Genomic DNA, 11225 nt, shown 5'->3' on the forward strand with positions numbered 1-11225 from the left:
TATATTGCATCCTGCTTTTTTCTTTCTTTTTTTTTTTTAAGTAGGCTCCACACCCAGCATGGAGCCCAATGCAGGGTTTGAATTCACGACCCTGAGATCAAAACCTGGGCTAAGATAAAGAGTCAGAGGCTCGGGGTGCCTGGGTGGCTCAGTGGGTTAAGCCACTGCCTTCGGCTCAGGTCATGATCTCAGGGTCCTGGGATCGAGTCCCGCATCTGGCTCTCTGCTCGGCAGAGAGCCTGCTTCCCTCTCTCTCTCTCTGCCTGCCTCTCCGACTACTTGTGATTTCTCTCTGTCAAATAAATAAATAAAATCTTAAAAAAAAAAAAAAAGAGTCAGAGGCTCAACCGACTGAGACAGCCAGGCACCCCATCTGATTTTTTTTAACTGTATGTTATATATTGATGGTCCTCCAAAATATCATTTTTTATGGCTACTTGACATTCCATTAATATACCATCATTTTTATTTTATTTTTATTTTTTACAGATTTATTTATTTGACAGAGAGAGAGCACAAGCAGAGGGAGTGGCAGGCAGAGGGAGGAAGAGAAGCAGGCTCCCCGCAGAGCAGGGGGAGCCTGATGCAGGGTGAGGATCATGACCTGAGCCAAAGGCAGTCACTTACCCAACTGAGCCACCCAGGCGCCCTATACCACCGTTTTTATTTAACCTAGCCCTCATTTCTGGCTATTTAGGTTGTTTCTGATTTTGCCATTATAAATCCATTCAACAAATATTTACTGAGCACACACATGCTAGTGCTGTGTGCCAGCCCTGGGGATACAGCTCCCAGATAAATAGGAGGGCCACGGATTTTCATGCCTGTAGTTTTTTTCCATGGTTTAGGTTCCTTTCTTAAGATAGAGTCTAAACTGATAAGTGAGTCAAAGAAGTTGTGAAAAATGAACAGTTCCTTTTCCTTAATGAAATTCATTGACATTTATTGATGAAACAATACAGATATCTGAAGCTCTGGGAGTTGATGGCATCCCATTACATCACTCCCTACTCCCTTATGTTTTGAAGATTTTAGCACCTGGCTTATTATTACTCTCTTTACTCCCACCTGCATCAAATTCCTGGTGTTTCTTTTTATATATATATATATATAGAGAGAGAGAGAGAGAGAGAGATTTTATTTATTTATTTGACAGGCAGAGACAGCAAGAGTGAAAACACAAACAGAGGGAGTGGGAGAGGGAGATGCAGGCTTCCCCCCCCACTCCATTCATCTGCTCGTAGTTTGGTAATACCAGCTAAGCTCTGCTAAGCGATCCTTTCGGTGCTCTCATCTAGGCTCATTCATGTGGCTATTGTCATCTGGAAGCTTGACTGGGGCTGGGTAACATGACCTCATGTGACTGGTGGTGGCTGGCCAGGGCACCTCAGCTCTTCTCCTTGGGACTTCTTGTCTTCCAGTAGGCCAGACCAGACTTCTCGACATCATGAATTTTCTAAGAGGGCAAAGGGGCAAGCTGCAAGATCTCTTGAGGTTCAGACTTTGGGGACTCACACAATGTCATTCTGTTAGTCCAAGCAAGTCATAAGGCCAGCCCAGATTCAAGGGATTACAGAAACAGACTCCACTTCTTGCTGGGAGGAACAGCAAAATCACTGCCAAGGGTCATGTGGGAGAGGGTCAAGTGTAGCGGCCACCTTTGCAAGCAAACTTATCACACATATCGGAAGAACTGCGTACGTGATACCGAATCATCAAGAATCACCAGGAATTTGGGGTACCTGGGTAGCTCAGTCGTTAAGCGTCTGCCTTCGGCTCAGGTCATGATCCTGGGGTCCTGGGATAGAGTCCCGACCTGGGCTCCCTGCTCAACAGGGGAGCCTGCTTGTCCCTCTGCTTGCGGGTCTTCCCTCTCTCGCTCTCACTCTCCCTCTCTCAATCTCACTGACAAATAAATAAGTAATTTTAAAAAACACATTTGGGGGCCCCTAAAAAATCCTGAGCCTTAGGCACGTTGCCTCTTGTGGATACACTGGCCCTGTCTCTTCTCCAACTGACACTACCCTCTTTTGGTTGTTTCCTCTCTCCATCACATCCAGCCTTGCCTCCTTACCTAGCTCTGATACCATGATTTATTACTGTCATCTCTCCCTTGCACACATGAACTTCCTAGCCCCTTGGACTTCTGGGATCCCTCTCAGATGAATACCTTCCCATGGTATTCATCTGGCAAAACCCCATCCCTGTGCCTTCTCCAGACTGCACCCAAGGAGCTGAACATGGCTGGGAAAAAACACGTCTCCAGCCTGACCGGTCTCCCTTAAATCCATGCCCCCTCAAAGGTCCTTTGTGTTAACTTCCCATGCTCCTGCATTTCCTCAGTCTTGTGCATTCTCTCACACTCCCCGAAAGCTGTTTTTACCTTTTTCTCTCTCCTCCAACCACTCTCACCCCCAACCACTCCTCCTTTCTCCTCACTCTGCTGGTGGTCTTGCTTCCAACTTCATGGAGAAAATAGAAGCAGTCTGAAGAGAACTTCCACGGGCTTCTGTCGCCTACATGCAGCTGTTTCCATATTCTCTGCCCTCCCTCCTGTTACTATAGATGGACTGCCTACGTTCTTACTGAGGTGAGCCCCTCCACGTGAGCACTAGCTCCCATCCTTCTCCCTGTGTAATTACAGGGCTCCCCAGTTCCTCCCATCCCTTCTGCATCCTCAGTCTGATATGGGATCATTTCCAGCAACCTCTCTCCCATCTTAAAATAAATGTCCTCTTTCAAACATATTCTCTTCCAGCTACATTTTTCTACTCCCCTTTACTGAATAATAATGTGATGTGACTCCTCAAAAATTTGTGTCTGTACTTACCGTCTTTACCTCTTCTCTCATTTTCTCCTGAAACCTCTCACCCCACCCAACCACTGGAATAACTCTCACCAACGCCCTCACCATCGTCAAATCCAGCCATGACTTCTCAGTCCTCATCTCAGGGGTTCCATAAAGCTGCGTCTGACAGAGTTGTCCCTTGGACTTCTGGGATCCCTCTCACTGGCTTTTCCACCTACCTCAACAGCTTCCCCTCCAGTCTGTCTGCTTTGCTTTTGATTCATCCTTCCAACTTCTTCCATGGCCTCAGGGCTCGACCCTCAGACCTCTTTTCTACCTTCACTCACTCTGGTCATGATCTCATCCCGTCTAATGGAATTCTAAAGTCCTGGCTAGAAGCTGAGTTCTTATTTCCCAAGTTCATGTTTCCAGCCAGGATTTCTCCTTGAAATCCAGACTAGTGTATCTGACTGCCTACTTGACACCTCCCCTTGGATTGCCTGACAGGCTACGCCAATTTAGCATGTCCAAATGCAGACTCATGACTTTCAGCCTACTGTCAGTCTACCAAGATCAGTAAATGGCTATTTCATCTATTCAGTGTTTGATATTAAGGTTCTTGGCATTGTATTTCCCTCTCCTTTTGCTCTCACATCCCATGTCCTGCAACTCCTGTTGGCTCTGCCTTCAAGTTCATCCAGAACTTGATCACATTTCCCAATCTGACCTCTGATCCAAACACCATCTCTTGCTTGGACTACTGAAACACCTTCTCCTCCTCCTCCTCCTTCTTCTTCAAGATTTTGTTGATTTATTTATGAGCGAGAGAGAGCTAGAGTGAGCACAGGGGGAGGAGCAGAGGGAGAGGGACAAGCGGACTCCACATGAACACAGAGCCCAACACGGGGCTCGATCTCACGATCCCACAATCCTGACCTGAGCTGAAATCAAGAGTCAGATGCTTAACTTGCTGAGCAACCCAGGCGCCCTACTGCAAAAGCTTCTTAGTGGGCCTTTTATTATCATGTAGTAGCCAGGGTGATCCTGATGAAATAAGAAGCCAGCAAAATGCGATGTGGTACACTAAATCTTAAATCTGAAACAGAAAAAGATCATTAGTGATAAACCAGGTGAAGTCTGAGTAAAGTCTGGAGTTTAGTTTACACTAAAATACCATTGTTGGCTTCTTCAGCTTGACAAACGTACCACATTTGTTAATGTTAACTAGGGGAATGTTAACTAGGCTGATGTTAACACTAGGGGAATCTGGGTGAATGGCACATTCTTTATTATCTTTGCAGCTTTATTGTAAATCAAAATTTATTTGAAAATAAAAAGTGTTTAACAGATTGAAGTTAGATTATGTCATATCTCTGCTCCAAATCTTCCAGCAGATCCCATCTGGATTTATCCCCAATTCTCTCCCGGCTTTACTCTGCTCCAACCAAACTGACCTCTGTGTTAATTATTGAACACATCAAGCATGTCCCCTGCCTCAGGACCTTTGCACTAGCTGTTTCCTCTGCCTGGAATGCTCTTCATAGCTCACTCCCTTGTTTCATTCAGTCTCTCTTCAAGTTTCATTGTAGTAAAGTGGCCCACCCTCATCACTCTATATAATGATCCCGCCCTCACCTCTATCTATTTCCTTCAGCCTACTTTTTCTTTACAACGCTTTTCTCCACCTGACATACATAACTTTTAGCATATATTAATAGACAGATAGCTTCACTCCTTGAAGGCAAGGGCTTTGTTTGTTTAAGACTTTTAAAGTTTTTATTTATTTATTTGAGTGCTCTCTACACCCAATGTAGATCAAGAGCTGAGATCAAGAGTTGCATGTTTTCACTACTAAGCCAGCCAGGGGCCCTGGCTTTGTTTTGTTTACTGCTGCATGCAGCTCTCGATTTATCATGCCCTATCTTGTACTGTCTGGCACTGAATTTGCACTCTTATTTGTCTTAGTTTTTGTCTTTATTGAGATTTGAGTCTGTTTCATGGGCAGGAAGAAAGATTTGGATTGATGGTGTACTCACTGCTCTCTCATAACCTGGAAGAAGAAAAAACAAACATTCTCTGGGCCAACCTTTCACTGGCCTCCTCTCCATGGCTCTGTAAGATGGATGTTACTACTATTTCGGTTTTATAGAGGAGGGAGGAGAAGAGAAGAAGGGCTTAGGGGACTTCACCAAGGTCACAGAGCTAGCAGGTGATGGAACTAGGGTTCAGACCCAGGCCTGCTCTCTCCCTTGCCATGCAGTTGATCTGGGCAACTGTGCACAGGAATGACAGACTGTATTTTCCAAAGATGGCTGCCATAGATCTCCCACCCCACATGCTCTTCTTCTAATGTGACTTCAACACTCCTACTGTTGAGAGGTAGATTCTGTGTTCCCCTCCCTTGACTCCAGGTAGGCTTGTAACCACGGTGGACGGGATGCTCTGTGACTTCTGAGGTGGGGTCACAAAAGATGATCCAGGTTTGACATGATTCTCTTGAGACACTTGCCTTTGGAGACCCGAGCTCCCGTATAATCTGGGTGATCGCCGTGTGGTCCCCATGAGGCAGCCCAAACTAGCCCCAGTGGAAGGGTCCCAGGGAGAAGACCTGAGACCATGTGGAGAAAGGGAGAGGCTCAGGCAGCCCTCGAGTGCTCCAGCTCTCACTGTTTCAGCTTCAGCCACTGACTAACTGGGGTTTCATTCATGAGAGACAAAGTCAGAACTGCCCAGCTGAGGGGCACCTGGGTGGCTCACTCGGTTAAACATCTGACTCTTGGTTTTGGCTCAGGTCATGATCTCAGGGTCATGGGATGGAGCCCCACATAAAGCTCCACGCTCAGCACAGAATCTGCATGAGATTCTCTCTCACTCCCTCTGCCTCTCCCCAACTGGTGTGTGTGTGTGTGTGTGTGTGTGTGTGTGTCTAACTAGATAAATAAACCTTAAAAAAAAAGAAAGAAAGAAAAAAAGAACTGCCCAGCTGGGCCCTTCCTAAATCCCTGACCCACAGGAATCTGGGAAATAAAAATTACTGTCATCTTAAGTCATTAAGTTTTGAGATAATTTATTATGTGCAATGATAGATAACTGCGATAAAAGGTTGAAAAATTGTCAGAAATATTCAGTGGGCAAATCCCTCCTTTCTGGGCCCAAGTTTTCCTTGTAAATAGTGGGCGTTAAATTTGTGGTTTCTAAGAGTGGTTCCAAGCCTGATGTTTAAGGCTTATCCCAATGTTTCCACATCCCCAGGTGTCCATTTTCACTGCCTCCTTAGTACTAGGTCATTATGCCACCATCCTATTACTCCCAGAGAAAAGACTAATGCCAAGGGAAGTCCCTGGGCCTGCTGGGAAAGAGGCGGGTGCCTCTGGCCCCAATCTGCTTGAGGTATCTTAAAGTGGAAGTGTGGTATATTGAAGCAAAATTAACAGGACTTGGAACACGGTCACTGATGACCTCTGAGAAAGTCTTATAACATTTTTGGGACTCGGTTTCCTCATCTGTAAAATGCCGAGATGGTACCAGTCTTACTCTCCATTGGGTCGGTTCTAAGGGAAGAAGGAGATAGTGTGTGTGAAAGCCCATGTGTGTTAACTGGACGCAGGAGAGTAGGGACTGGGGTGAGTGGTTGCTGACGCTTTGGGAATCCCTGCTAAAGTTCGTATCCTACCCTGGAATAGGGAGAAGGTTGGAAACGAAATCAATCACGGGAAGTTGAACTGGGTTGTTCTGAACTGCGCTGGACTTGTCTCTTAGCAACTGTTTCTGAGCCAGTATCTCTTCCAGTTCTATTTATTTAAGTCATCTCTACATTCAACATGGGGCTCAAACTCATGACCCTGAGACCAAGGGTTGCATGCTCCTCTGACAAAGTGAGGGTGCAGAGACAGGAAACTGGGAAGCATGGAGAGGCACTCATTCATTCATCCACACATTCATTGGCCCACTAACAAATATCTCTCCTCATCCCTGTAGGAGCGTAGCATCATAGTCAGCATTGTAGTCAGAGGTTAAGAGGGACCCCAGAAGCTCAATAAGCATTAGTTGAGTGAGCAAGTGAATTAATCTGAATGAAAAAAGAGTGCTGGGCCCTGACTTCAAGCAGCCTATGGTCTAGTAGGGCAGGCACACCCACTCACTACTCCACACTCTAAATTAAGGGGACCAGACACACCTGCGGGCCCTGGACCTCATGGAGACCCAGGGACATGCAGGTCTAGTCCCAGTCCTCACGTGCTAAGGCCAGTCACCTACCTGCTGGTTTTGTCCTGGTACCATCTCTCCAAGGCAGTGTGGCCCACCCATCAAGTGGAGGCTGCAAGAGGGAGCTGAGCTGGTATAGAGAGGAAGTCAAGCATATCCAAGTACGTCACCCTCCACCGAGACTTTCTGCCAGGACAGGGCCTTTGGGTCCTGAAACCAATGTCCTCCCCACTGGTTGTTTCCTGTCCTCTACCCTCACTCCTATCTCACAGTGGGAGTTGCAACCAGTTTCTCAAGGCCTGAAGTCCTAACCAGCCATTGTGCCACACCTTTTGGCTGTGTGTGATTCTGTGTGTGTGTGTGTGTGTGTGTGTGTGTGTGTGTTCGTGTGTGTTGGCAGGGCCTACTGTATGCCTCAGGGGCTGGAGTGTCAGGTCTTAGGCCCCTGAACGTCAGGTTTGGGGCACCTGGAGATATCTGCTCATGGAAAGGGAAGAAGCTGGGCAGGGTCAACACTGACCATGTACTTTGGGGTTAGTTGAGAAGTGGGCTAGTTTCAGGGGCTGATTTAACAGAGACTGGGGGCTGCAGAACTATCCAGCCCTTACTGTCCCAGAGTGAAGCAGGGCCTGACAAACAGGTCCTGGTACTTCCCAGAAGATGGAGACAAGCTATTTCTTCTGTACTTTCTGAGCTTCCCCATGACTCCAAATTGAAGTCTGGGAGGGGAGGCACAGGATTTCACCTCAGGGTACCCAAAGTCTGAAGGGAGAGACCCAGAGTGTGGCCCAGGGGGTCCCCACCTTAGAGTTGGGAGAGATGAGTCTCCACCAGAAGCCAGAAAACAAGAGTAAGCCACCCAGGTGCTCCACCATTTGGATCATTTCTGGGTGGACATTCAGGAGCGCCTGGGTTGGTTGAGCATCCGAATCTTGATCTCAGCTCAGGTCATGATCTCAGGGTTCTGGGATCAAGTCCCACGTCCGGCTCCTTGCTCAATGCAGAGTCTGCTTGTCCCTCTCCCACTGCCTCTCCCCTGTTCCTGTTTGCTCTCTCTCTCTGTCAAATAAATAAATAAATCTTTAAAAAAATAAGTGTACATTTCAGTGACATTGACACTGATTACCAACATTCACATTGTTCGGCAACCATCATTATCATCTAGATCTAGAACTTTTTCATCATTCCAAACTGAAACTCTACTCATTAAACACTAACTCCCTATTCCCCCTCACCCTGCTACTTGGCAACCACCCCTATTTTCAGACTCTAAGAATTTGACTATTCTAGGTACCACCTCATATAAGAGGAATCATACAGTACTTGCCTTTTTTTGACTGGCTGATTGCCCTTAGTATAATGTTCTCAAGATTCATTCATGTTGTAGCATGTGTCAGAATTTCCTTCCTTTGGCTGAAAAATATTCCTTGTATGTATATATCACATTTTGTTTATCCATTTATCCATTGATGAATACTTGGGCTGCTTCCACTTTTTGGCTGTTGTAATAAGGCTGCTATAAAGAACACTATTGCATATATGGGTGTAGAAATATTTTAATTCCTGCCTTCACTAAGTATTTTCTAAGAGTTAAGTGGCTTTAAGAATATTAAAGAATATGGGCACCTGGGTGGCTCAGTGGATTAAATCCTTTGCCTTTGGCTCAGGTCATGGTCTCAGGGTCCTGGGATCGAGCCCTGCATCGGGCTCTCTGTTCAGCAGGGAGCCTGCTTCCTCCTCTCTCTCTCTGCCTGCCTCTCTGCCTACTTGTGATCTCTGCCTGTCAAATGAATAAATAAAATCTTTTTTTAAAAAAAGGATATTAAAGAATGCAAGATCCCACAAAGTTTCAAGATCTTTAAAATGATATTTCTGGGAAGCCTCGGTGGCTTAGTTGGTTAAATGTTTGCCTTCACCTCAGGTCATGATCCTAGGGTCCCAGGATCCAGCCTTGCATTGCATCGGGTTCCCTGCTCAGTGGAGAGCCTGCTTCTCCCTCTCCCTATGCCCCTCCCCCAGTTTGTGCTGTCTCTCTGTCAAATAAATGAATAAAATATTTTTTAAAATAAAATGATATTTCTTAGGCTTCCAACAAATTCAACACCTGAGGTAGGAAAAAGACATTTACATGTAATAAAAAACTTATCCACCAGGGTGGCACTTGTGGATTTCTATTAATAGAAATATTAGGAAATGTGTATTACTTAAATCTGGAAAGCAGACTTAAGTTATCACTTCTTGAAGTTTCGAAATCATTCTCCAAAGAATCATTTAAATAGGGTTCAGGATGTCCAGCCAGGGTCATAAATAAGAATAAAGGTGGCCTCCTGGCTTTAAACTACTGGTACATAATGTCAATTACAATCAAAGAGGTTGTATATGTCCAGTGGCCCTTCTGGCTATTGTGATGAACAGTTCAAAAGGCTCTGGGGCTGAGTTCAGAACAGTTTCAAGTCTTTGCCAGGCAGTTTCCTCCAATACCTGGAGCTCAAATTACTGTCTTTGTCCAAGATGGCACCTCTAGTCTAAGCCTCTCCTCTGTCTATGCAGTCTGTCCAGCCAACCCCAGACTCCACACTAACACATCCATTCCAGTTGGGAGACTAGGTCTATGTAAATGAAATCAGGAGAAAAAATTGTCTTGGATCCAGGAGGATTGTGTGCTGGGGAATACTTGATCATGCTGGTATGGGCCGACCCTGCATCTCCACAGCCCCACACTGAAGCAAAGCCATATGAAAATCATCACCAAAATGTAGTGAGCCTGATTCTGCAAATTATATCTAATTTGTAAAAACCCTGAAAGCCTAGAAAGGGTCTGTGTTTGTTTGTTTATTTTTAAGATTTACTTATTTGAGAGAGAGAGTGAGCGAGATAGAGTCTGAGCGGGGGAAAGGAGAGGGAGAAACAGATCCCCCTGTTGAGCAGGGAGCCCTTTGCTGGGCTTGATCCCAGGGTCCTGGGATCATGACCTGAGCTGAAGGCAGACGCTTAACCGACTAACTACCCAGGCGCCCCTTACAATTCTCTTAACTGATGGTGAACAATGATGTAATTGTAGACTAACAAATATAGAGGCTTACACGTGCACATTTTTACATCCGCGGAGTGAGGAGTGATGAAGTAAACCAGCCTCTTCAGAGTGAAAAGAAGTTAATCTCATGTATTCTAAAAACTTAAAACTCTGGAGGACTGTGACTCCCTTTCTTTTCAAAGATATGTTTATACTGAGGCGTCTGGATGGCTCAGTTGGTTAAACATCCAACTCTTGACTTTGACTCAGGTCATGATCTCAGGGTTGTGAGATCAAGCCCCACATTGGGCTTCACCTGGGCATGGAGCTTGCTTAAGATTCTCTCTTTCCCTCTCCCTCTGCCATTTCCCTCACCCCCCAATTAAAAAAAAAAAACTATTTTTAAAAAGGTATGTTGGGGTACCTGGGTGGCTCAGTCAGTTAAGTGGCTGCCTTTGGCTCAGATCATGATCCCAAGGGTCCTAGGATCAAGCCCCAGGTCAGGCTCCCTCCTCAGCAGGGATCCTGCTTCTCCCTCTCCCTCTGCCTGCCACTCTGCTTTCTTGTGCTCTTTCTCTGTCAAATAAATAAATAAAATCTTTTTAAAAAATTAATTAATTTGGGGGTGCCTGGGTGGCTCAGTGGTTATAGCCTCTGCCTTCAGCTTAGGTCATGATCCCAGAGTCCTGGGATCGAGCCCCACATCGGGCTCTCTGCTCAGCAGGGAGCCTGCCTCCTCCTCTCTCTCTGCCTGCCTCTCTGCCTACTTGTGATATGTCTGTCAAATAAATAAATAAAAATCTTTAAAAAGTTAATTAATTTTAAAAAGGTATGTTTATGTTTATTGATAATTTTTATGTTAAAAAAATATAAACTTGGGTCACTTTTGAAATTTATATACAGTAAGTTTGTTTACCTGAGAGTTCATAGACCTGTGATCCTGCTGTGGATTCCAAAACAATTTCTGGAAACATAGAGAGGGGATCTGAAGGTTGTATGTATTTAACAAAGAAAGCCATCTTCCTCATTTCTGTCTCAAACAAATTTCTTTTAATAAATGGTAAAATTCATATTTCAAAAAAACCTGAGTTTGGGCTGTTATAGAATAATGAATGCCACATTTTGAAAGTACTGTATGGACAACTTAAGGGGAACCATGTGGAGAATGCATAATGATTGGGAGCCCTTATTTTAAACTCTACAAGAACCAATATGCTT

Source organism: Mustela putorius, unplaced genomic scaffold (genome assembly GCF_011764305.1).
Source record: "Mustela putorius furo isolate JIRA1106 unplaced genomic scaffold, ASM1176430v1.1 tig00003983_pilon_pilon_pilon, whole genome shotgun sequence".
NCBI classification, from domain to species: Eukaryota; Metazoa; Chordata; class Mammalia; order Carnivora; family Mustelidae; genus Mustela; species Mustela putorius.